Raw genomic sequence first — 24,331 nt, forward strand, 5'->3', positions numbered from 1 at the left:
AAAGAAGGAAAATGTAGCTCATTGCAGAGGTCCATGGTTCAGCCTCCAGCACAACAAAAAAAGAGAGAGAAAGAAAAAGAGAAAAGAAAAGTAAAAGTCTAATCTATTTGCTTTGGGGGTTCCTAGAATCCACTTGATACTGGACACTGTGAACGTGCAGCAAAGAGCCTGGCATCTCAAGTTCTTTTCAACATCACTCCAGTAACATAGGAGAAGAAATTCTTCAGAGCCAAGCCCATGGCATATAACACTCCACTAACTGTAATGAGGAAAAGCAAGAGCCACATGTATCAATAGCTCTGTTATGAGTTTTTGACTCTTTTTCTGGGTATTAACGACTTTATGATAGGTTGCAGCTCAAAGCATGATCAGTAGATGCTAAATGAAATAAAATTAGTTTTGGTTTTATATCTAAAAAAAAAGATAAGCAATTTCCTTTTAAATTTTTTATGTGAAGAAATGAAATTGAAAATATCTTATATATTATAACTATGCCATTCAGATTTGAGAAATTTATATGTTGATTAGTTTTTTTGTTTGTTTGTTTTGTTTTTTCGTTGTTGTTGTTTTTGCGGAACCGGGGACTGAACTCAGGCCTTTGCACTTGCCAGGCAAGAGTTTATTCTACTGAGCCATCTCCCTGGCCCTACGTTGATTAGTTTTTAACTGACCTAAAAAAGTATATATAGAAGTGCTTTTTAGTTTGAAAAATTGTGCTTGATAATTTGCCATACAGGTATGTCCTATTTAAAACAAACTATTAATTTAGCTTTTCTCCTTAGGAAAAATTCTCTCAAAGGAAAATAATTAGTATTCTGTATGAATTCATGTTAATTCATTCCATATTAAGTAACAAAGACATTACAAATGTCAGTGCTCTGCTTGGCAGACGTTTATCGGTGTCTTGCAGAACAATTCAGTGCAAGAAACCATCCAGGGTCCGGATAGGGCTCCCTCGTGCCTAACAGGAGGGCCGGCATACTGCTGTGACATCTCACAAGAAAGAAAAAAGCTAAGAACTATATCTACATATTTTAAAGAATAAGACTTAGAAGTACATTTTTTAAATGTATTTAGTACAGGATCTGCAGGGTCTTCTAAGGAGAAAAGTTAAATTAATAGTTTGTTTTAAATAGGACATACCTGTATGGCAAATTATCAAGCACAATTTTTCAAGCACAGTTTTTCAGATCGGACTCGTAGGGAGCCTTCCTGTTTTTCAACCTCCCAAGTGGTAGGATTACAGGTGCGCAGCACCATACCCAGTGTCAGTTGGCGTCTTGGAGCGCCCTGGGGGCGGGGCCAGCACAGCAGGCCAGGGATAGAACCCCTGCCCCTGTATCTGCCTAAGCAGGCCCTTTAATCCACTGAGTTCTCTGGCCGAACCTAATAAATGACACCTACATTTAGAGGAAAAAAGATTTGTTTTTATGTCATTTTATTTTTTTCTGGCAGTATCAGTGATCAAATTCGGGACTTTGTGCTTGCAAGGCAGGTGCTTATGTCACTGAGATATCTCCTTGGCCCTTTTACATATTTTGAAAACACATTTTTCTTTCTACCTAAAATGTAAATACTGCTCAGTGCATACCTGATGATGAGCATGATTCATTTCAAAGAAGACTGGGATGAATGATATTCAGTTTTGTATACATGAGCCAAAAAAACTATTTCTATGAAAGAAGAGAACAAATATTCGAAAAGCACTACGTATTTACTATGAAACTGAAAAAAATGTGTATGTATATATATAAAAATATACTTACACACATAAACATGCATGTGCATATGTATGTGTACATGCATACAATGTACTATCTATGTATACAAACATAAATATATGTGTCTATGTGTATGCATACATGTGCACATGCATACATATGTGTAAAGACGTGTATATATAATGTTTTATACATGTATGATGTCTTTCATATATATGTATTTGAAAAATGGTGAGGTTAACAAAGTGCCTTAATTAAATTTATTAAGCAGATGAGCACTCCATATATATGGTAATTGTTTTTTTTTTTTTTTTTTTTTGATTTTTGAAAAAGAATGCTTTAAAAAAAGTGAATGTACATATAGCCTATAAGGCAAAAGTTAAGTTCCACGTGTGCTCAACACTGGCAACTGTGTTCCGAGAGGTATACTGAGCCACACACAGGTCCACTGGCCCCCAGCCACGAGGACACACACTCTCCAGCATGTCCTGTAATGAGCCCAGAAGATGCTCCTATGGCTTGCTGCTGAGACTCAGGGGTTAAAAGAATTTAGCATTTTTCCTTGGCTCAAAGTCTAGTGAAAAGTCTGTAACCTAAATTGGAAGCTATGCTTTTTTTAAGGAAATAAAAAGAAATTTCCAATTCCAGTAGTTTCCACGTGGCTGCGGCAGTAGCGGCCTCTACAAGCAGTTGTCTCCACAGGCCGTGAGCCTCCCCAGCACAGGGCTCTTTCAGGCCAGCATCTCACGCCAAGTTAACCCGTAGTGGGAGCAGAGTGCATCGGCCAGAGCTGCAGTCTGTGTTTCCAACAGCTTCACACCAGGACAGCCTCTGCCAAGAGCCACAGTGAGTGTCCTCCTGCACGTCTGCAGGGAGCTGTGCTGAGCTGGAAGCCACCAAGCTTACCAGAAAGCTGAATTTATAAAGCAAGACCAGCAATAGCTAGGCTCTTAGACTACGACAAAAGACACTGCTAGCCTGGGCCCTACACGTGCACTGAGGTCGGCGTGAAGACACCCTAGGGCTGGCAGGCAGGAATGTCACGAGCTCGGACTGCTCAGGCTCTTGCTTGCAGAATGCGTGCCCACCGCGGGTCTCACAGTGCTTTCTGATGCCCATTTGCAGATGGCTTGGGTGCTTCTGAGTCCCTTGAAGGGTTGGATGAGTGGAGTTTTATGCAGCCCTAGGGCCTTGAAAAGTTCTTCTCGAACAGCAGAGGTGAATTTTCTGACCAGACACAATGTTGTCACAATGGCAAAGAGTAAATTGTAGGACAGGACAATGTAGAAATTGCCCAGCCAATTAAACCTTCCAAAGTCTCCAAGTAGGTCAAACCTAGTGATTCCCAGTGTTCTGGACATCACAGGCAGAGCAGAACTCAGGACCAAGATTGACACACAGTTCCCAATGATCTTTGTCATCGTCGTGTCATCCTTCTGGGTGTAAAGTTTCCAAAAAATTGGAGGCTATAGAAACCAACAACGGAAGACACCATAAGATAGAAAATCAAAATGATTTCAAGTGCAGCTCCCACAAAACCAAAAGTAGAGAGAGAGGTGTGTCCTATTCCAGGACCCCGTGTTCCCTTTGGCATTGCTGTTTCATCAACCAACAGGCAAAGAATATTACACACCACCAAAAGGACCGAGATGGACGTCTCAATAAGAAGTAGAACCATAACAGCAGGATACACCAAATTTCTTTCCCATGCTGAAGCCTTTTTCCGCCTTTCTAGTTTTGTTTTAAGAGTCTTTACATTTTCAAGTTCTTGTTCCAACTCCATTATGTTGTACTCCACTGAAGAAGACACCCCATTTAGCCGTCTCTGGAGTGCTTCCTCCTCCAGGGTGATAATATAAATTTGCTCGTCCAAGTCTTCAAGAATTGTGGGCTTCACCAGCAGCTGGCCCATGACTGCGAACATGCGGGAGAGGCCCACCGGTGTGCACAAGAGAAGTAACAAACATCCCATCAATGATATACAGGAATATAAATAGGGTAGGTAGAACTCCCAGAGATCATATAAAGACTCCATGCTAGCTGCATCGTTGTCAATCAGTGCCGAAGCCACCCAAACTATCCCGAGAATCAGTAAGGCAAGAAGCAGCAGCATGACAAGCGTCTCCAAAACACGGGCTCGGATTCCCTTTTTGAGACCAGCAAAACCTTCAGATTCCAGAAAGAAAAAGGCAAAGGGCATCAATACAAATAAGCAAAGGTTGGAAAAGAGAGAGGCAAGATTCCACAAACCATGAATCAGGGAGCCATTCAGCCATTGAATATAGTAGTTCTGAGGAAAAGACAGCAGGATCTCATTGCTGATTATTGAGAAGGGTAAAAGCAGCACAGCCCCAGCTGACACCGCAAGAGTGAAGGTGCTCAGAAACAACGAAATCCTGTTGACTATGGCATCTTCATCTTCTTGTTCATCTGATTTTCTCTTGTATCTTGTGATGATTAAGTAGGACACCACATAGAGAACAGCAAAAAGAAGAAAACATATCTTGCCGATTGTTGTCAAGATGAGCTCTTTGGCGAAAGTTTGGGGGCATCAGCTCTCTGAGAAGTCCTCTAGAGCATAATATGCTTGCGTTGACACCACCATGGAGGAAAAGAACTCATAACCACAAGAAAAATTTGGCGTGTTCACAACCTATGGTAATTGTTTAATAAACTTCTTACCATCCTTCTGGATAGATGAAAGAATATTGTTTGATTTGTTTCTTTAATGATCATATTTTTCCTTTTAAATTCAAAAAAATTCCAAAGCAATGTCATTTTCCCCTAAAAATATTCATGCATATTTATTGTGAAATTTCTTTCATAAAATATTTTAATAGAGTTGAAATACAACAAAGTACATATTTTTCTTTTGTTAGAGTTCAGTCAACTTTAGTTTCAAGAGTTATTGTGTAAGAAAAGCTTCTAAGGAAAACTGATAGAATGGTATTGTCAAATTGAATAGTATAAAAGTACCTTGAGTGGAATTAACATAAATGCACAAGAACCTTAAATAATGAAAAAAAAAAAACCCATAAGATTTACTTGTAACATACAGCATAAGCACTGAACTTTAAAACTCATTTGATCGACTGTGCTTGCAACCAAAAGCACACAGGATAAGGGTACAAAAGAGAGCTATCAAATTGCAAATAGCTGCCAACTGTACAGGAGAGTCTAGCAAGAGGTTCCTTTTAAATAGTCACCAGGTCCTAACAGTGGGAGTACAAATTACTCAGAATACTCAACAACTTCTGTCTTTTAGTCAAACAGATATGAAACACACCAAAATGGAAACAAAGACAGACGTTGAACTTTTGATACTTCATGTGAACCTTCAAGCATACATTACTCAGCTGTTAGTTCTCACTTCAGTTTCAGAATAATATTTCTGACCTAACCTCCTACCAAATCCTGTGATACGAAGCAAGAAAATGTATTCTCTCCTGGGATCTTTGAAAAATGACTTAATTTAAGAAAGAAATAATCTCTGTCTCTCTTTCTTTACTTGACTATGGACCAACATTAAACCTGAAAAATGACACCTTACTCATGAATCAGCAGACTTTCTTGAACTAAAAGGTATATGAAGTAAAGTATTTAGAGTCACTCTAAATAAACTAATTCATTTGCTGTACATTTGGACATTTAATTAGGGTGGAATAATAAATAGTAATATACCTTAAGACCAATTATAATAGCATAGATGCCTAATTTTTTGTTTCATAAAACCAAGGAGAATTTTAAAGTAAGAGCTATACATCGCTGTTAACATCCCAAAAATTGAGATCAGATTTCACATAAGTTTCAAATCAAACAACATTTTGCACAAAATAAAATGAAAATATTCATCTACAATAGTTTACTTAATTTCCTATTTTTTTTTTTTTTCTGTGTTTTCCTGGTATACGGTGATTGAATTCAGAACCTTGTGCTTGCCAGGCAGGCTTTTAAGACACTGAGTTATCTCCCCAGTATTTTATTTACTTATGTACCAAGCCTATAAAAGAATTTTATAACTAGGGAATATTTGAGACCAAAGTTAACATGATAAGATGAGAAGTCAAATAGTAAGTATAACAGGCTTTTCAGAAAATGTGAAATAAAACTGAATTAAAATATACATCATTGGATAAAACAGCAAGACCTATTGAGAAACCAAAAATTGAGAAAATGTTTATAGGTTAAAAAAGAAGATTGGATCAGATAAATTCAAAGAAATAAAGGAGATGTTTACAATTAATTCTAAAGTTAGTGTGGGAACTACGTAGGGGATTAAGAAAACATATTTTTGATTCTGACCAAAACTGTGAAGCCTGGAGGGCCGACAGTATTCAAGAGATTTCAGGACAGAGTGAAGATTCCACTGAACATTGACTAAAGGCCATGTGTGTTAAACTTTAAAAGAAAACTGGCACTATTTTGCCTATGTTCAGAGACTTGGAGGTGATTAAGATTAAGTTCAGCAATTTGCCAGACAAAAGACCAAGGTAGCCCAAACTTCAGGCCTTTGGCTGCTTTTAGCCAGATTTACAAAGAAAATAGGAACAAAAGACAGAATGGAAATATTATGACAAATTAAAATTGGACCCAAGGGAACAATATGTAAAGTTGTTGCCAACTAGGTATAGTTGCTGAAGAGATTATGATCACTATGAAGAAAGTGAGTACTTTGAACCAGAGCAAGAAGAAAGATTCCCTGAAGTCATCTCAGAAATTAGTAAGGCCCATCCAGCAAGGCTCCAAGGTGCAAGAGCATCAACACCTCATTTGAGAAGAAAGTCTTTGTGAACCCTGCCTGAGCAACTGCTTGTCTGGAGTTTATTTCAGCATACTCAGCTATCCAGTCACTCAGTGTGTGCTGTAGCCTCGCTCACACAGAGCCTGCATTGGAGGCAGGCCTTGGTGTTGCCCACCGACTCAGTTGGTCAGGCTCACAGAATGCCAACACTGTAGGGCCGTGGAGTCATCCACCTAAATTTCGCAAGAAAGCCAAGGAAGCCAGGCAATTTTGTCCTCAGAGGAAGGTGCACGAAGTTGTGGGACTGGAGCTTAAGATGCAGTGGCGATCCCAGGAAAGTAAAGATGCCAGCAAAATGGAATGTCAGCCCATGAGTCAGGCAGCCAAGAGAGTCAGCCCAAGAGCTCAAAACAAGCAAGCCATCCAGCAGTGCCCCTCAATCCCTTTGGAATGCACATCTCACCACCATGCACCCCATATTCTGGAGATGGAGCTACCAGACTTAATGTCTATCCATCTTGTTTTGGTCTGATTATTTTCCATGTCCGGAAGGCTCCATTTTTGCATGGGAACATTTATACTGTGCCATTACACCTTGGGATTATACAACTTGCTTTAAGATTTTTGTTTGTTTTTGAGAAAGGGTCTAACTATATAGTTTATGCTGCCTCTGAACTAACTAACTAGCCCAGTCTGGCCTTGAGTTTGTGGCAATCTGCCTGTCTCAGTCTCCTGAGTGCTGGGATTATAGGCATGTGTCACCATGCCTGGCTTGTTTTGATATTTATAGTTTCACAGTTAAGAGCTTGCCTTAAGTCTCAGGAAAAAAAAAAAAAAAAAAAAAAAAAAGCTTGAACTTAGACTTTTATAACCTACTGGCACTGTTTAAACTTTGAGGAAGAGGTTATTACATTTTTGGTTGTATTCAAGCTAATTACATGAAATTACTAACTTGGTACTGTGTTTATGTGGAGTTTCAGTATAGTTTGATGAGATATGTTTCGGTGTCAAGTTGACAAGAGATGGAATGTGATGATTAAGACTTCAAGTAGATTGGTTTGGCAGCCCCCCAGCAGATTAGCAAAGCTCACTTCTGGATGTGTCTGTGAGGGCCACGGAGGCATGACTGTGGATGCTATATATGATGCTTGGACCTTCCTCTCTGACGTTTTCTGCTCTCTTTACTTCCTAACTGGCAGGAACAAAGCTCCTGAGTCTACAATGCCCTTTAAGCATCTTGGAGCCCCTGACCATGGCCTGAATCACCTGAAATTCTGAGCCAAATTAAACTTCTCTTCTAGCAGTGTCTCGGGGAAGGGAAGGTTACCTACTATTCTGCTTGACACCTTATGAAAGAGCACAGATGGAAGAGAAACTTTATACACCTAAGAAAAAGCTTACAAAATATCAATGTATCAGTCAGAAAAGGCATGCTATATTTCAATGCAAATAAAGCTATATAATTTCTTAAAAAGATATATGCTGGCAAAAGCTTAATCTGAAAAGTATGAACAATATCTATTGTATAGGTGGAAGAAGTTTTCCTGCACAGGAACATATTTGCATTGTAGTCACCTAGTGCAATTTTAAGTGACAATGTGCAATACTCCAACAGATGGGCAGTGTTGTGAAACAAACGTAGGTGCTGACAATTTTATATCAAGCATTAGCATCATGCCCCTGCTCATCACATCTCCAAGCACCAAGCTTTTGGATGAAGTAGGGCTGATGAGGAACGCTGTAAAAGTCAACTTTATTACAAAATAAAAATGCGGTAGATGCTGTCATGTCCATAAGAACTGAGAAGAAGCCATTCTACCCAGTCTGAAAGAAGTCCCTAAGACAGACACTTTCAGTCTAGTCTAATTTAAATTTGGTTCTGTAAAGTTTAAAAAAGATATGAGATAAAATTGAATGAGATAAAATCCAGTGAAAGAATAGGCAAGAGCTGAGTGTGTGCTCGACCTAACTAGAGAAGACTGAAGAGTAGGAAGAACGATGCGCGGGGCAGCAGGGCTGGAGATGAGGGACTTAGCTGCTCTTTGCGCGAGCTCAGACACCCAGGTCGGCGGCGGGCGCTTGGCGCCTTCAGGCTGTGACCACTGTGCCCGAGCTGGTCAGACTCTAGGGAATGATCTTGTGTTGAATTTTGGTTGTTGTTTCGTTCTAAGTCTCTAATGTATAGAAATGTATCTGGCACATACTAGGGACCAGAGGATATTTGTGGAATGAATAATGAAAGCTTTCATTTGGTATAATCATGACGTTTGAGTAGTATAAGGAAGAGATTTACCCACTTGGCCGTTTTGTTTTCTACTTTCACATTTTGCCCCTAAAATCTTTAATGTTCTTCTCAATAGCATTTGTTCTCTCTCTCTCTCTCTCTCTCTCTCTCTCTCTCTCTCTTTCTCTCTCTGTATTTTTTAGAGAAGGTCCTATAGCGTATTCAGGGTCTCACGACTAGAACGGGCTTGCAGTGATTCTCCTGTTTCCAGCCTCCCAAGAGCTGGGATTACAGGCGTGCCACCACGCCCAGTCTCAATTGCCATCTCAGCACCCCCCGGGGGCGGGACCAGCGTAGCAGGCCAGGGGATAGAACCCGGCCCCTGCGCCTACTTGCCAGAACTTTAATCCACTGAACTATTTGGCCAGCCCTAGCATTTGTTCTTAATTGGAATTACTTAGCTTAGTTATTTATACATATTTACAGGATGTAGTGACCACATCCATGGTGGGTAATTGCTACATAACACTTCTTAACTCCTTTCCATCTCCTTACCCCTTCCCTCTACCACTTAGTCCATTTTCCTTTTTTGAAAGCTCTTTTGTCCTTTTTTATATTATCTGTATTTTATTTTGTTATTTAATTCACTTATACGTTGAGTTTCCCATATAAGGAAAAATAAAACTTAATAAATTTCCATCTGAATTATTTTATACATTCTTGAAGGAAATTAGATCAGCTCCTATCTTTCCATTCATCACTACAGTTTACTCACATTGTGTTTCCACAACAATAAAGCATTCTGAATTTTCATTTGGAGAAAGTACACTTTTTAGTTGAAAAACATATTTTCAACTAAAGTACTGCCAGCCAATTTCATAGCAATTAATGTAGATTAGTTTCAGTATAAGGAAGAGTTTCTAGAAACATACCATTCAGTTATTATAAAACACAATGAGTGAAGTTTTGCTTTGTTTTGCATCTCATTTCATGTTATGTCTTTTCCATGTACATTGGATGCAGGGCTTCACACATGTGAATCAAGTGCTCAACCCCTGAGCTATCACCCAGCTCCTAAGCTTTACTTTATTTTGAACATTCCCGAATGCTTTAGTGTGGTTTATTGTAACTAGACAAAAATAAATAAATAAATAAATAAAATAAAATAAAATAAAATAAAAAGAAGGAGAGAATTGCCTTCAGGACTATATAGAATATGAATCTGAGGGAAAAATACTGAAATACAGAACTTTTCCAAATAAGGATGTATTACGATTTAGGGAGATATCCAGTTTTCATTATTTTTTGGCATCAGAAGCTAGTGTAATCACTGTTACAGAGCCGAGACAATAGATTTGGCCTCCGAGCTAGCAGTCATAACTCTGTATAATGTCCTTCAAATCCGTAGAACTGTATATAATTTTGAATTTTTCCCCTATTATTAAAGGAAGTCTGTGTGGGGTCTGGAAATCACCTTCTCATGCATGGCCTGCCCTCCTTCCCACCCTTCTGCTCTAGCCAACCTTTATGCTTTTTCTTCTGAACTTCGTTTTCCTGTCAGCCTCTCTGCTCACACTGCCTCCTGTCCTGTCCACATGAGGATTTGTGCAGAGCAGTCATGAACTGTTATTCCTGTAAGAGATAAAAATGTGAGATCCCTTTAAGAAACACGTCATTTCTGATTGGTCTTTTAATTCACTCTCCTCATTTCATGTGATAAAAGGAACCACCACCCCTTGCTTCTGGAGCAAGTCTTTCATCCCTTATCTCTGAATTGGCCAAGGCTAGATAAACTACACCTATCATTACAGTACACTTCATTTCCTTCCTTCCTTTAACTTCCTTAGTTTTAATTTCTTTCAAAGTCTGACATTGGTCAGTACTCTAGCAAAATCCAGGGAAAAGATAACATGATAGCTGGGTTATCTACCCACAGAATATCTGAAATGACATGATTTCTTGCTGCTTTATTTTCCATGAAAGAGCTAATGTAAGATCTCCCTTCTGGGTCACAGAGCTGCTGCTGCAAGAGTGGTGATAGCTTCTGCAGCCGCTCCTGTACCTCCTGTAACCAGCGTCTATGTCCGGTCTACACTAGATTCTGAGTTGGCATGGGAGGTGTGGAGAGTAAGTAAGATCTGGATCCTAGCCTGAGAAAGCATAAGTTCAGTGACTCAAGTTTTTAATACTTGAATCACAAATTTTTCCTAATTAAAAACCTGGAAGTACTAGGATTTTTAGGGGATGTCCTATGCGACTGCTCTCCAGAGATAACACAGTGAGGTGTTAGTAAATACTTCAGAACAGATTCTCAAGAGAGGATGGGCCTTACCATCTGATTTCTGTGGTATTCTTGGCAATGTGGGAAAATGAAGTGAATATATTTCAACCAAACTCTTGGTTGTGATCTCAACCAAGGGGACATCTGCTGAGATGTGGCATTTACATTTTTCTGAGAATAATTCAGCGTCTTCTCTATTCTTAGGAATTAGAAACCAATCTTTTTTTCCCCTAAGACCTTAATCTGCAACATCAAAATTTCAGTTTCAATTGTGCTCCACTGTCCCCTAACCCATCTTAGATACCTGACCTCCTTGCTATACACTGTGTGGTAGTTCAGGGAAACCTCAGTTAACTTCATCATTCTTGCTGTCAAATATGATTTCCAGGTTGTGAACAATTTGCCTTCTCTTAAGGGTTTAACCTGGAATTTGGTACTGAGGGGAGAGAATAATTTTTTTTTCCTCTATAATATTACATTTTTCTTTAAGTACAAGAAGAATAAAGGGTCTAAATTTAAATTTTAGAAAGGGAGGAGCAGGGAAGGAATCTATAGGGGAGAAAAAAAAAGGCATTTCTTAATATAAAAGAAACATTACACTATGCTGGATTACTACAGAAGTAATTCTTGTGTTTTTACTGAATATTTCTATGTAGCATAAGTATAGTAGGGTACATGACCTACTCAGAAAGAAAGGTTTTTTTTTTCCTTCAAAATTAGATTCTGAGAAACACTGAAATTATAAACAAATACTGAAAGGAACTCATGGAGTAAAAAGACTGAAGAGACTCAGGAGAGCTCAGGACAATGGCAGCCAACAGCATAATGGATTGAGCTAATTCCAACTATTTTTCCTGGAACAAACACCTAAGACAAAAATCTGAAGGTTCTCAGAAGACAAAAATAGAAAAGGGGCTTTAAGTTAGAGTCATTAGCTTCAAATAAGCTTTCACTACACTGTTGAATGGAAAGCCTGGGCCCAAAAGAATCAAAGCTAGGATAGAACCTAAGAACTAGGGCCTGAGATTGCCTCCAGGTATAGAAAAGTAAGGACAGCCAATCTGAGATCATTGCAGAGAATTAGAAAACTGGCAACAGACATCATCCCAGGAGATGGATTATTCATTCTATTCATGTATTTTGTTTACAGATTGAATTAATTAATCAATTTATCTACATTATTTATATTAATTCTATTTATGTATTCTACTATCTCTTTAACTATATATCATAGAACTAACTCATGAAAGTCCTGAATCTCAGGGTTGTTGTGCTTCCCATAATATGAGGTCAGATTTAGCATCAACTGTACTGGCAAAAGCCAAGGAACTAACATAATTTGAGACTGGTTACAAGAAAATTTAATACTCATTTGAGGCAATGCTGCTTTTTCTCTTTCCTCCCTAGTTTTCTTCTGTAGCAGCTATTGTCAACTGACACACTTGATTGATGCTTGCTGACACATTTTTGGTTTCTTCCTTACACTGAAATCCCCTAAACATCAAAAACTTGCTTGATTCTCCCTTGAAAGGGAAGAGGACTGTGGAAATGCTGCATAACTGTTAGGGAAGCTATTAGAAGCAGTGCTGTGGCAGTCGCTGTGGCCACAATCCAACTTTTATTCTGATAATTACAGTAATAAAGAGATTTTAAACACAACTTTTGAAAGAGTTTTTTTTTTAAATGATCAACAGCTAGTAATATAAACAGAAATGAAAAATTAGTTTATAAAGTTCAAATATTACACATACCTTTATTGCTCAAGTTAAAAGCCCAGCCAATATGCTGAAAGTTAAATCAATGCAAAATGAATGAAATAAACAAACAACAAATCTTACTGCTGGGTCTGAGCACATAGGAAAGCCTGCCAGGTCAACATAGGCGTGAATCAGCATGCTGCAAGGATCCAAGACCCAGGAGGAGCCACTCCTAGGCTCAGCTTCCCCTTTTGTTGTCTCCCCCACCCCAAGCTTTTCCTAACTAGTGCCTGTTAGGACACCTTACCACCCATACAAACTCCATCTCCAACCCAGCCAGGTAAATTCTTTGTCTCCCTGCTTCCTTTTCCAAGGGTTCTGGCTTCTCTTCAGCAGCCTGCCTGCACAGAACAATAAAGGATTTCTACTTTTGGGGGGAAGTGGATACCAGGGATTGAACTCAGGGCCTTGTGTTTAGGAGGCAGGCACTTACCTGCTAAGGTAGTTCCCCAGTCCCAATAAAAGATTTATTTACTTCTCTCCCACTTCTCTTTCATGCCAGAGGATGGAAGCTTACACATACTTTTTATGTCTTAGGTGTAAAGTCAATCTCATGAGAGAGCTCTATATTCAGGGCTAAAAACAAGAGAGGAGAGAAAGGAGAGAGAAGAACAAAAGAGGGAGAAGAGACATAAAACATGTAGAGGAAGGGAGAGATAACGTAAGACAGGGCCAGTCAGAAAACTCAGCAGACTTAAGTGCCTGCTTAGGCAAAGCACAGGGCCCAGGATTAGACCCCCAGCACCACAAGCCATGCAGGCCCTGCCCCTGGGGTGAGCTGAGATGATGATTGAGACCGGGCATGATGTCATGTGCCTGTAATCCCAGTGCTCTGGTGGCTGAAAACAGGAGAATCACTATGAGTCCAATTTGTGTAGTGAGACCCTGTAGATCCTGTACTAAATACATTGAGAGAGAGAGAGAGAGAGAGAGAGAGAGAGAGAGAGAGAGAGAGAGAGAGAAAGAAAGAAAGAAAGAGAAAAGGTGAGAAGGGAGAAAAGGAGGATGAAGGCAATGACAGAAGCAAAGGCAGGAATAAGAGAACCTCCAGGAGGTCAATAGTTTCTAATGATCTCTGTCAATTGCTAATGGTTCCTGTCTTAGCCATTTTTCTCTCATTGCTAAGACAAAATACACGACACTGAAAATTAAGGAAGGAAAGGTTTATTTAGCTTTATTTATTTGTGGAGGTTTCAGTTCAAAATCAGCTGGCTCCACAGCAAGTTGGTACATGGCAGAGGGGCAACATTTTGGGGCACCAGAAGCAAGAACAAAAATGGAGTAGGGGGTGGAACTCACACCACCATGGGCCCCCTCCTCTTGCATGGGATGAGGATGTTTACAAAGTGAGGATCCTGGATCCCTGAACCACTTAAACTTCTAAATTTCTCCGGTTGTTGCAATGTATCAACCATTACCATTTGCACAAACAGTGGATTCAAGAAGAGTACTTTGTTTTCAGCTTTATTTTTTTATGTGCCTGGTCTTGTCCCAGGCACCAGGTGAAGGTGGGTCCCCATGGGTGGCTTCTGGAGGCTGCATCTCTCCCTGTGTTATGCCCTGCACTCTGTTTTCCAGCAACCATGAACTGAGTAGGTTTCGTTCACTCTACTCTTTCTCACTGCCTTGGAGCCGCACCAGCACGAACTGCAACCACAAGGAAAAGATAAGTCTCCTTATTTAAGATATACCAGGTATTTTGTTCCAATGACAAGAAGCTGACTAATACATCAAGTATTGCAACATTAAAGAAACATTTAGAATATGGCAGGAAAATACAAACAAAAAACTGATTTGTGATATTATATAGAATTTACTCTGAATCTGTTAAATACATCTGTGTATGTGTATATGTAAATATATGTACGGATATGTACATATGTTATTGTTAAATATATATATTTAATGATGTTTGATATAGATATTTAAAAATTAGAAGGAACAAATGAAATATCAGCGATGGATAATAAACAAAGCTGTCACATTCTTCAAGTTATATTTGTTTATAAAATAATGACTAAATATTTTAAAACAAAAACATCAATTTGAGATGTTAATTTTATAGTACATTCTAATATATTTCCATATATTAATTTGAAAGACTTAATTGATTTATACTTCTTAATATAATGGTATTTTTCTAATCTCAGAAATAAATATGTTTACATCTGTAATTATAACTAGAAATATTTTTAGAATTATCAATGATTTATATACCTTCATTTACACATCATCCTATACTTAATAGTAGTTATTGACTAAGTAAATAACTAATGAAATAGTATATTAGAGTTTGTAGACTATTTTTAAAAATAATATAGTGTCATGTTTTCCAATAGTTTATATATACTGAACAGCCCTCCACAAACAACCCATGTGTTTATGACTGATATTTCATAGGCTGCACCTACATAGAGATAAGTGCAAAATCTTTGACTTAAATAATTATCAATGACAAGAGGTTCTAAGTAACATGATGTATTGAAGGTATCCCTATCTCCCTTTGTATATTTTCCAGAATTTGAATGTTTTGATCTACTACGAAAACAGAGGTAGGATTACTGAGTTTAAAAAGGGAGTATGAAATTTTTCTAAAAATGCCTTTAAAAACATATTTGTAAAGATTTTTTAATTTTTAGAGAAGCTAAAATTTTCTGTTGCTGTTCTCCATAATGTAAATCTTTTCCTCATTGGCATGATTACATGTCTTAGCTGATTAGATTAGCTTCAAAAAGTATAGAAATCTGACACATGATGTTATCTGACAGATCAGTGGCGCATATTTAAGGATACAAAGTTGGCCAAGAGGAGGTTTCTAACTTTGGAAAGGTTGAAAAGTCATGATAGAAATACTATACAACAGATACTTATGTTCCTGTGTGTTTTAATGTTTATTTATTGTGCACTTCTTCAAATATGTCATTAAAGTTTTCTAACCCCAAATCGTAAACAGGAATCATAATTAGTAATTTTAATATATTTTGCAGAAATTTCAAAGGAAAAATAAAGTGGAATATATGCAGAGGAATGCATTAGAATACCATTCAAAATACATGTGAGGAAAAAAGACAGCTTTGGAAATACTTGAATAATGACAGTTATTTTCAAAATAAAACTTATGTAACACAAGAAAGTGTAAACAAACCACAGGAGAATGAAGTAACCGAAAAGAATTTCTTAATTACTGATACAAATAAAAGCTGAAACTCTCCCTCGAGCTCCTAACTAGGAAACAAAATTGGACTATACACTAATCTGAAATTTTTATCTTGCTTTTTCTGAAAAAAAGTGTAAGTAAGACACCTAAAATTCCAGCAGGTCTCAAAAAATGGCATTTGCATTTCAAGAACAGTGTGATCAAATTCATTGACTTTTCTCTACTAGATTCAAATAATTTATTTAAGTTAATGCTGACCTGTCAACACTGGTGGAAAAGTGCTTCATAGACAAACAACATGAAGTTGACACCTTCCATGCGCTGAACAGATAGGAACTCCTGAGAGTTTTCACGAGAGAGATATAGGTTGGTGGCATTGGGCCACAAGGTTACCTGGACTCACTTGTTTCATCCTGCTCATAGAGGCTGCCCTTCCATAATGTGAACAGTGCTGTTACTGATGTCTTCTTGACTGGAACCTTAGCTTCTCTTCTAGAGTTCACTCCACTCTTACCTCTCTGGGGTACTGCCTGTGAAAACAGGAACCTTCCATGGAGTAAGTGAGACACCCTGTAGCTCAACAACACGTCTCCTGTGAAGCCATGGGGAACATTGCTCAGAAACAGGCTACACAGCTGCTTCACATGAGCCTCCTTCTCCTCGGCTCCCCGCAGTTCAGTTCTTTGTCAGGGTCTAGGTCTTGGAAAGCAACAGATCTAGCTTTCCCTCACAGGAAGAATATCCTCAGGCTCCTGGAACTCAGCCCTGCCAACTCTTTTTAAGGGCCAGAGGAAAACAAATCTCATTCTTTTTTTTATTTGGAAAACACAATTAAGTTCTTCTCCTCTAGGGTTATGGGAAAGACACACTTGGTTAAACTAATTGCTCCCTCTCAGATATAATTTTTTTAAATAAGTAAAAATTGAGATTAAATAATAAGTTCTAAATACTAAGAGAATAGTTGAAAATTATGACTTTTGTATATGGAAGATAAAATATCAAATACATGAATAAATAATGACAAATAGAATGAAAAAGAACAAAAATAGGTAGCAGAAATAATTCTGAAGTATTTTCTTTCAGAAAAAAAAGTGATTATAGAATTCAGTTTGTTCAGTTTTCTGGACAGAGGTCTTTATAGATTATAAACATTAAGAGGCTTTTTACTGCTTAATTTCCAAATATTTCAATATCAGATTGTTCTCATGTTTTGTTAGAATACCACACAATTATACCAAAGAGATTATGGTGCTAAATCACTGGAGCATAAATACTGAGCCTGTCTCAAAACTTTTAGATTTTTTTAAAAGAAATCTGGTGCAATGCAAACAGACCTCAGTCAAAACAACAGATTACTTATTTTTTATTTATTATTTTTCCTTAAGAAATTTATTGAGAAACAGCAATGAGACAGTATCAAAACTGATTAATAGGACAGTTTCAATAATTAATACATTGTATATTGTTATCTTTTTAGTGGTTATTCATAGTACAAGATGCAAACATGATATCCTGTCCAAATACTATTAGTACAAATCTTTCTTCTCATTGAATTAAGAGAAAGTAGCTGTATATCTAACCTAACTATTTTGTATATACAGATACAAAATGGTCCTTACTTTGTATCCCCTTTTTTATTTAGTTTTGTTACAGATGGGTATTCCATTGCCATCTAAATATTGTAGGTGGGTGAATTCAGCAAAATACTCCAATATAGTCCAGTAATCCATAATGGTAGTGGGTTATCCATAGGACTGGCAGTGTCAGAAGTTGTTGACTTTAGCCCTTCACAGGTCAGCATATTAATATGGCTTTACTTTTTATACCTCACTTTTATACTTTTCTGATGGATTATTAATACCGAAATAAAGCAAGACCTATATAACAAGAAATGTAACTTTAGTATCTGATAATGTCAGTCAAGTCCCCTCAGGATTTATCCTGAAACCCTGTACTACAGTTTGCACATCCTTGGTCAATGTCAGCCATTTGGATGACTCACGGCCATTGCTTGACCAATTTGCTCTCTGTGAAAGCCTGAGAGAAAGTTTTCTCTTCATGTGACTCTCCTGAGGCACACTCTACATCATCAATCACATTTCTCTGTGGCCCTATAATCTTTTTGATTAGAAAATTTGGGACACAACTGAGTTACATAATGTTACAGTATAGGTTCATCTATGTCCTGAGTCTTCATTGAATTTGAAAGGCTAGGGTCAAAATTTTGACTGTCCCTGCAACACTTCTTTTTCTCTAATTTTTTATATGCAAACTTAGATTGTTAACTCTCCAGAAGAGAAGCTTATTATTACCCTACAACATATAAATTTGGATTTAACCTCACTGTCTGTCTGAATATCAAACATCTTAGGCATAACATGGAACAGGTATTTTCCATCTAGTACTGATATACTAAACTTTAAGTCTCTACGGAATATGGAGAAAAATTAAAAACATAAAAATATTTTTAAAATATGAATAAATAGTACATGATTTTTACACAGAAATTTAGAAATCTAACCATATACAGCACTGTAACAGGACAGTCCTGTCACATTTTTTCCTGTCTTTTTTTCATTTATTACCCTTTTTTTAAAAAAAAAAACATTTACTTGAGAGACAGTATGACAATAATTGGTTTGTCATGACAAGCAGTACATATTTAGAAGACCAGAATGACAAGCATTCCAAGTGTGACCCTTCTATTACATATTGCTATCTTCAGTGCAGTTGCTTGGCTCACAGGTATCAGCATATATAGTTAGTCAGGATGAGAATCCTACCAATTAACTGCTAGTTTCAAAAACCTGCTGATGTTTATCAGGATCACTGCCTTACCCATATTGTGTGTATATGTATGGCTTTGCCCCTGTCATGTTTTCCCGCTTTTCTCCTTGCCCTCTCCTCATCCCACAAGTGCAAATATTGTATAGTCTCCCTAGAATAAGAACTCAAAAGAAGAAATACAAATAGAAAGGTATAACTCAATTAAAAGGGAAGCGAGAACTTGAGGATTGGACAAGGAGGAAAGGACGAGAAATTCTATAGTATAATTATGCAGACCACATTGCTTTGTTCAGCTGCAGTGTTTTCTTATTTCAAACTAAAATGTATCAAGTTGAAAATCTTATTTTTCTTGTGCTTATTGTTTTTCACAAATCAGACAACTAAATCAAGTAATTGAAAAAAAAATTGCACTCTTTTTATGGGAACCAAAACTTTTTCACATACCCAGAAACAAATGCTAAATTCCATTTTAATCAAGACAGATCTATTTGCAAGTATTGGTTACTATCAAAATGATCTCTGAAAGTAGTAATAATTTGATTCCGCTCTAACATCCGTAGGGCTGTTGTCTTGTATCCTATTGCTAAATTTTATATTTATTCATGTTATGATCTTACAAATCACAGTTAAAATTGGAAAGCCTACATGAAAGCAAAAGTGAGCTATGTGGTTCTTCATCTAAATAACATTTTCTTTTTTTTTTTCCATAAACCAAATGTTGAAAAAGACCATTCCCAAAGGATGTCAGTGACAAATATGTTTTGAATTTTTAGGTCCAGAGTTTGCCCATGAAGTGCAAATGTGGCTACATGGTGGCTATACTGATTGTGCCTCGCCTCTTCTTGTGTTCCCAATATTTTATACAGAAACAGATTACACTTGTATATATGAAATTCATGATTGAAGGTGAAAATAAGGAAACCAACTGTCTGCTTTATGCATATTTCATCTTTCTGTATAAAATTTATTTCCAAACAACATTATAATATCTTGAAAAAAGTTTTAGCAAATAATCTCTCCATGTTTATACTAGAAGTTTACAGAATCTTTTAAAATTAAATTTTCTTGGATAATCTCTTTCTATATCTAACTACTATTCTGAACTTCTAAATATTCACTCAAGCTTTCTTTTTTTTACATTTTAGGGAAGGGTCTACATGGTGTTCAGGGTCTCACTACTATATCAGACATATAGTGATCTGGCTGCTTACAGCCTCCCAAGAACTGAGATTATAGGCATGCACCACCATGTCCAGTCTATCCTATTCTGAACTTAATCATCCATTATTAAATAAGTTTTGAGGTATCTCAGTAGTAATTATAGGGATTATAAGGCTAATGTGATTGCAAGGTTTATACTCCTAATCCTTGTGATTTGATTCTCCCTGAATTCAGCAATATCCAATGGCTACTTAAAGGGCCATTTTGGAGGATGTTTGTGCTGCTTCAGAATCTAGGGACAGCAACACGTGAAATTAATTACACAGAAGCCAATCATTTTGTGTATTATCCCTTGTGCGTAGGACCCATTTTCTTCAGGAACATTAATAAACAGCTAAATTTAACTTCCTTCTAGTTGAACTTCTTTCCCGTTACAGATGAACCATGTATTCACTGCTACCAGTTATTTGGTGTGTAGACAAAATGAGGCTGTTGTGACTTAGACCTAAAAGGACCCAAATGTCTCATATTTGGAAAGTGATTAGACTTGGGGTGCTGCACTCATAGAGATTCACCATCTAATGAGGTCAGCAGCACGATGTGCTGATAGGAGATGGGGTGCAGGTGGGAAAGGAGACCATCTGGAGGCCCAACACCTTCTCCCCACCTCCTTTCTGTCTCTGCTTCCTGAGCACCATCGCATGTGCAGTGTCCTCTGCCTGGACCTTCTGCCACACAGCTTTCCTGTTGGATCCAGCTGACCATGAACTGAATTTCTGAAACTATGAGTGAAAATGGTTTAAGTCACCAGTGTGAGATATTACATCTCAACAATGAGGAACATGACTAAGATACAGGCAAAGAGCCAGAACTGAGTAAACAGCTTTGGAATAAAGTTGGATGGGTTTCCTTTGACCCTAATGAATCCAAGGTTTATTTCAATCTCAGATCAGCCTGATCCAAAATTGTAACTCTTCATGCATGCCATGCTGTCTTTCATTCTGATTTAGCCAACCAGTCCCACCACTAACCTGGAACTCCTCACAAAGTTCAATTTCCAATAAGTGTTTTCCATGTATCATCGCTTAAACATCATGTTTATTCTTTCTAACGATTTGTTGACTACAAGCATCTCTGAATTCATTCTTTCAGTCCTTTTCTATCTATGACGGCCCTTAGGGCTTTACCCTCCTCCTTACAGCTCCTCTTTTAGAGATTTTACTATGTCTGACCTCTGCTCCCTGCCCTCTCTCCATTTACAAAACTCCAATGTTCTTCACGACCCTCCCTTTATTCAAACCATTTTATGTGCTGATACTGTAAAGATAGGAGACAGTGCTAATTCAATTTCCTTGAATTTTTAGCCACTGTAGGAGATAACACGCTTTGCTCACTTCTAATGATTTTTTTCCAGATGCCTATAACTCAGTTATCCTAATTTTACTAATTGTGGTTTAGAGATCAAGTAAAATAAATTTCGAATGCTTCAAATTAGATACCGAAGGAGAGAAGGAAAAAGAAATTACTAATTTTAGCATACATCATAGGCCTAAATTTTTAAAAATAAAATGAAGATTCCTTCAAAACAAGATAACTAAGATTATTTTATAACAGCAGTAGAATAATTGTAACTTTGGTCATGGGCAAAAAGACCTTGGATATTTCATTCCTGCCATTAATCTTCCCTCTGTTTCTGGACTTAGTTATGTAATTTCCTTTGCCCCATGGGGAGGTAACAAATGCAATTCAAGCAGAGATTTGAAAATGTGTTTGCCTGTTACTTCGTAGACTCTTACGACTCTGCCTATGCTATAAGTTTTCTCCTGGAGCAAAGCAAGACAGAGGAGGAGCTGAGCTAATTTACCCCAGTCAGCAGCCAGCAAAGCCCAGATGTGAGAGTCGGTCCAGCTTACACTAGAGGAACCACCCATATTAAGTCACTGAGCCACACATTCATAAGCTAAACTGAGGCTCATTGTTTGAAACACTGACTCAGGAGTGACTTTTTTTCCAGCTTAATAATGCAATATAACTAATACTCTAACTGTTTAAAAATGCAAACTTTTATAAATGCCAAAAGCCCCTATATAGTTGCCAGAAGGTATACTGATTACAGTCATAATTACCCACAGTAATACACAAGCACAGAGTGAGAAAGATAGGGAGACAGAAAGAGAGAGAGAGAGAGAGAGAGAGAGAGAGAGAGAGAGAGAGAGACAGACAGACAGAGACAGGAAGAGAGAAAGAGAGAGGGAGGTGTAAATTATACAATATAGACAGAGAATATGTAGAACAAGCTACATGATGAAAATATATGTAAAAATATAAATACAAAATAACTGAGGCCAATGTTATTATTCATATCAACAACTATGTAATAGCTTAAAGAACTGATTAATAAAATTTTCAAATTTCTTAGATACTTATAAAAACAAATAAAATTAAGGAAAATAAGAAAATATCAATTGGTAAAAAGCAAAATAAGTTAATGAAAAAGAAACAATAGAAACAAATTTATTTCTAGTTACTTAGGAGGGAAAATATAAAAAAATGTGAAAGGTCTTATAATTGACTACATGTGTGATAATTATGGGAATGGCCTTATAGAACAGAAAATCAGAGTTCACAGTAAAAAAATTCAAACAATAGATTTCAAAAGTAATAAATGAGACTTATTTTGTGGAAGTTGATAAAAATTAACTTGAAAACCCAGATCATTTTCTTTTCTTCAAAAGAAAAGGTCTATAGTCTACATAGATCAATTACCATTGAAAGAATAAAAGAAGTATTTGAAAGTCTAAATATTTGCTTAGGTTGTTGTCTAAATTGGTTATTGTAGGTCAAAAAGTTTAAAATACTGGGAAGCTCTTGGGTAATAACTTTATAACTTTACCACATCCCAGAAGCAAAAATGTGGAGACGGAACCAAACAGCCACCAAGATTTCACTCTTTTTTTTTTTTTTTTTTTTTTTTCAGAACTGGGGATTGAACTCAGACCATTGTGCTTGCCAGGGAAGTGGTTATTCTACTAAGCCATCTTCCTGGCCCTTAAGATTTCACTTTTGATTAACTGGGAAGGTATGATTTTGGAACAGACACAAGCCAAAACCTCCTACACAGAGAAGACATCCATGAGGAACAAACATTTCCTTGAGAGGACTGGACACTAGTGAGACAGATACCTTCTACAAAAACTTACAAGGATCAACACAGAAAATGAAATAATATATTTAAATAGAAGATGACAAGACATAGAAATGAGATATAACCTCAGAACTTTGGACAATCCAGAACAAGTAGAAGCGATAACAAGATGGAAGACACACACACACACACACACACACACATGAAACTTCTGAATTGATAGAAATCAAAGTATAAAGAAACAAATTCATGAGGCTATAGAGGAAATAAGATCAGAAATAATCTCTTAGATTAAAAAAAAAGTCAGCATTCATAGAGGAATTGCTCAAGAAAACTGGAGTACAGACAGATAAAAAAAAAATAATTGATGAGGGGCCAGAGAGATGGCTCAGTGGAATAAGTGCTTCCGTGGCAAGCTCAAGGGTTCAATCCCTGCTTCCGCCAAAAAACAAACCAAAACAAAATGAAACAAAAAATAATTGATGGTATAAAAAGAGGAAACTGTGAATAACCAATACAGCAAATAAGTAGAATGCATAAAACAGATTAAAACAGATTTCTGGATTAGTCGAATTTCCATCTGAAAACTGGAGAAAAACACTTGAATGAAACTAAAGACACTTTCAGATCTTGAAGAAAGAACCACAACTAGCAATCATGAAAGAAAAGATTTCTTAGAAAAATCCAATTATTAGGAAATAAAAATTCAACAGCTGTAAGAGAGCATAAAGAAAAATAATAAAAGAATAAATGGTATCAATGAAAAACCAGAAGTCAACAAATATGATAGAGAAACCTGTATGCAGAAGTAACAGCAGGACATTTCCCTAATATGGTAAAAGAATCTGACAGACAGGAAATTGAGGCATATTAGTCATAACCAAAATAAATGTACACACAAATAAATAATAATCAAGATTCCAGAAATGTAGCACAAGAACAGAGTATTAAATGCTTTCAGAGAAAAGAAACAAATCACCACAATGGAAAGCCCATCAGAGTCTCACAGCCTTCTCAGCACAAGCTATCAAGTCAAGAAGAGCTTAGAGTGAAATATTTTAACTTCTAAAAGAAAACAACTCCTGATCCAGATTAATGTACTTTGAAAAAGTATCTTTCAAACTTAATGGAAAACTAAGTTATTTCTGTGACAAAAAAACAACTGAAGAAACTCATGATCATGAAACCAGATCTACAATGAGTACTGAAAAATATTCTAGACAGAGACAAATTTACCAAAATTCCAAGATCAATGGAAAGAAACCAGCAAGTAGGGCAAGCAGTTAAACAGAGGGAAAAATAAAGGAGCAAACAACAGAAAAATAATATGACAAAGGCCAATACATATCAACTATAA

General features: G+C 37.1%; 1 pseudogene across 1 annotated transcript; it reads right to left on the reverse strand.

Moving 5' to 3' along the window:
• Positions 1-2,084: 2,084 nt before the first annotated feature.
• On the reverse strand, positions 2,085-4,222 carry LOC101573573 (annotated as a pseudogene). The gene has a single exon (XR_002818993.1). The product of XR_002818993.1 is annotated as a limb region 1 protein homolog pseudogene (transcript).
• Between the last annotated feature and the right edge of the window lie 20,109 nt (positions 4,223-24,331).

This window comes from Octodon degus, unplaced genomic scaffold (assembly GCF_000260255.1).
Source record: "Octodon degus isolate 3935 unplaced genomic scaffold, OctDeg1.0 scaffold00231, whole genome shotgun sequence".
Classification (NCBI taxonomy): domain Eukaryota; kingdom Metazoa; phylum Chordata; class Mammalia; order Rodentia; family Octodontidae; genus Octodon; species Octodon degus.